Here is a 4,400-nt window from a genome sequence, read left to right on the forward strand (position 1 = left end):
TGATCAGTTCCTGGGAATTTATTGTGTTCCTTTGTTTTTTTTTTCTTTATCACATTTCTGAATGTCTATGTTGATGTGTGTGCATCTACTGGAACAGTCACTGTTATGGTTTAGATATGAGGTATCACCCCGAAAGTTCATGTGTTGCACAAAACAAGAATTTTCAGAGGCGAAATGATTGTATTACTCTGATATGGATTAACCAGGTGGTGTTGATAGGCAGGTAGGGTGTAGCTAGAGGAGGTAGAGGTGGTATGACACTGGGGACATGTCTTTGGGGTTTGTGTTTTGTCCCTGATGGACAGAGCTCTCTCTGTTTCCTGACTGTCATGCGCTGATTTGCCTTCCTCCTCCGTGCCCTTGGACCCTGATGTTCTGCCTCACATTGGCTCCAGAGCTGGTGCTCTATGGACTGAGACTTCCAAAACTATGAGCCAAAATAAACTTTTCCTTTTCTTTGTTTTTTGTTTTTTTTTTTTTTTGGTTGGGGGGGGAGTTGGAGGTGAAGAGAGTTAGGTCGCAGTGGTAAAAAAGATGACTAAAACTCTTGCCTTTCCTAAACTTTAGAGTGAATTTTACATGAAAAGACTTGCAGTTTCAGATTGATTTTAGGATCCTGGTTGGGAAGGGTGTAGTGTTTCTTGTTATGAATCTATGCCATGATGGAACTTCCATTTACCCTCTTTAGCTACAATCAACACCAATGATAATCATGAGTGCTGCAGAATACATAAATCCTAAATACTAGGAATGGTAAAGAAGATATCCCTACAGACCATGTAATTGTTATAAGGATAGTAATGAAGCACTATAAACAATTCTGCCTATATTAATTTGACAATTTCATTGCTCTGGACCCAGTATGAGGCAGAATTGTATCAAGCATCTCAAAAGCCCAATTATGTGCTGGTGGAGTAAGTTTTGGTGGAGTAAGTTTTGGTGGAGTAAGTTCTTGAAGAATATCATCAGTGTTTTGATGGGAATTGCATTAAATATACAGATTTGTTTTGGGTAGTGTGGGCATCTGAACAGTATTAATTCTTCAAATCCATGAATATGGGAAGTCTTTCCATCTTTTAGTGTCCTCTACAATTTCTTCATCATGTTTTATAATTTTCATTGTAGAGGTCTGTCAGTTCCTTAGTTAAGTTCATTACTAAGAATTTCTGATAAATATTTTTAAAGGATTGTTTTTATGACCTTTTTTCTCAGTAAATTTGTTACTCATACATAGAGAAATTATTGATTTTGTATTCTGATCTTGTATCCTGTTACTTTGGTGAATTCATTTTTCAGTTCTAATAATGTTTCTGTGGAGCTTTTAGGTTCTTCAATGTATAAAATCATATTATCTATAAACTCATAATTTAACTTCATCCTTTCCTACTTATACAACTTCTATTTCTTTCTTTTCTCTCATTGCTCCAACTAAAACTTTTGGTACTCTATTGAATAAGGGTGGTGACAGTGGACACTCTTGTTCCTAAACTTAGAGGAAGCACTTTCACTTTTTTACATTCATTGTGGTATTGGCTATGATTTTTTAATGCATATCACATTTATAATATTGAGGGTTCATCCTTATCTGCTTATTTTGTTCAGAGCTTTAATTATGGGGTGATGTTGAATTTTAGCAAATATTTTTTCTGTATATATTAAAATGATCATATTTTTCTCTTGAATCTATCTATGTAATGTATTACATTTTTTGATTTGGATATTTTGCACCCTTGAGATGACAACTTGATCGTGGTGTATGGTTCTTTTAATGCACTAGTGAATTTGATTGGTATTTTTGAGCATTTTTGCATGTTTATTCATTAAGGTTATTATCTATAGTTTTAATTTATGTTGTATTCTTGTCGGGTTTTTGTTTCAGCATAATGTTAGCCTCCTATAATGAGTTTGAAAGGGTTCTCTCCCATTCAACTCTCTAGAAATTTTCAGAAGCATTAGTGTAAGTTCTTTAAAAGTTTGAAAAAAGTCAGGAGTGAAGCCATTTGGTTCTAGGGCTTTCTGTGTTAGGAGATATCTTATTGCTGCTTAAACCTCATTTTTTTCTTTTATTAGTGCATTACAGTTGTACATAATAGATGGGTTCATTTTGACAAAATAATATATTAATGAAATTTAATTTACTCCACTTCAGTCTCCAGTTTCCATCCTTTCCCTTCCCTACTCCCTCCCCCTATTCCTCTGCCTCTACTCTACTGGTTTACCTTCAACTCATTTATTCTCTGTGTGTGTGTGTTTTTTGTTGTTGTTGTTGGGTTGTATTGTGTTGTGTTGTTTTTTGTGGTGCTGGGGATTGAACCCAGGGACTTGTGCATGTGAGGCAAGCACTCTGCCATCTGAGCTATATCCACAGCCCCTATTCATTTATTATTAACTGGTACTTTATAAATATGTATAAATGTGGAAATCAATGTGGTGTATTTATACTGCATACCATAATTTTTGTCAAATTCACTCAGCATTTTTCTCCTTTTCCAACATCCTTCTTCTATCCCACTGACCTTTACAGTATTCAAAATCCACTCCCCCAACACATGTGCACCTGTACACACACACACACACACACACAGCTTTTTTTTTACTTTGTTCTAGTTTCTGCATTTGAGAGAACACATTCAATCTTGATTTCCTGAGTCCAGCTTACTTCACTTAGCATAATGTACTCCAGTTCCATCCATTTACCAGACCAATTAATTTTCATTACAGGTGAATAAAACTTTTTTTATGTATATAAAACACACATTGTTTATTCATTCATCTATTGAAGAGCACCTGGGCTGGATCCATATTTTGGCTATAAACATCAATGGGTTGTATTAATATAGTATGATGATTTTAGTTTTTTGGATAAGTACTGAGAAGTAGAATGTCATATTATGGTTCCATTTCTCATTTCTCAAGTGATTGTACTAAATTGCTAGTCCCACCAACAATGTATGAGTGTGCCTTCTTCTCTGCATCCTCATGAACACTTGTTATTATTTTTATGTTTTATAATTGCCATTCTGACTGGAGTGAGATGAAGTCTCAATGCAGTTTTGATTTGTATTTCCTTGATTGCTAGAGACACTGAATGTATCTTTAGTATATTTGTGCTTCATCTTTTGTGCACTTAGTGATTGGATTATTTTCTGCCTGATGTTAAGCTTTTCTATCCTTTACATATTCTGGATATTAATCTTCTGTCAGAGGAGTAGCTAGCAAAGATTCTCTCTCCAATTCTGCAGGTTCTCTTTTCATATTTAACGTTTCTTTCGCTGTGCAGAAGCTTTTTAATTTGATTATGTCCCACTATTGATTCTCAGTTTATTTCTTGAGCTTGGCTTAATTCTTAAAACTTTGTCCACTTTGATTTTCCTTTTCTACAAGATGAGAAACAGAGATCTAGTTTCATTCTTCTACATATGGATATTCTGTATTCTCATTTCCATTTGTTGAAAAGACTATCTTTTCTCCAACATGTATTCTTGGCATCTTTATCAAGTATCAGATGTCTGCAACTACATGGGTTTTTCCTATGTCTGCTATTGTGTTTCATGGTCATTTTCATGGCTATTTTGATGCCATTACGATGCTGTCTTTGTTACTACAGCTCTGTAGTATAATTTGAGATAACATATTGTGATGCCTCCAGCATCACATTTTTTGCCCAAGATTGCTCTGGCTATTCATCATTTATTGTTCCAATTTAATTTTAGGACTTTTTTCTAGTTCTGTGAAAAATGTCATGGGTGTTTTGATGGGGATTGAAAAGAGTCTGATAATACTTTTGTAATATGGCCATTTTGATAATATTTATACTGCTTATCCATGAACATAAGAAGTCTTTTCATCTTCTAAGGTATTCTTCAATTATTTTCTTCTGTGTTCTATATTTTTCATTATAGAGTCATTCACCTCCTTGGTTAGATTAATTCCCAAGGATTTTTTGAGAGTATTGTGAATGAAAAAGTTTCCTGATTTCTTTCTCAGAAGAATCATTATTGTAGTAAAGGAAAGATGTTGTAGTAAAGGAAAGATGTGAACATTGATCTTCTAAACTGCTACTTCCCTGAATTTATTTATGAGCTCTTGAAGTCTTCTAGACATAGGACCATGTCATCTTCAGATACATAATTTTACTTCCTATTTGGATCCCTTTAATATTCTTCTCTTGTCTGACACCTCTGGCTAGAGATCCAAGGACTATATTGAATAGAAGTGGGGAGAGTGGATCTTCTTGACTTGTTCCTGATTTTTTAAGAAATGCTTTCAGATTTCTCCCTTCAGTATGACATTGGCCTCAGGTTTGCCATATATAGCCTTTATAATGTTGAGGTAAATTGATTCTATCCCTCATTTCCCTTTTTTTTTTTACATTAATTGATACTTGATTTTATCCAATG

Source organism: Marmota marmota, unplaced genomic scaffold, assembly GCF_001458135.2.
Source record: "Marmota marmota marmota unplaced genomic scaffold, marMar, whole genome shotgun sequence".
Lineage (NCBI taxonomy): Eukaryota > Metazoa > Chordata > Mammalia > Rodentia > Sciuridae > Marmota > Marmota marmota.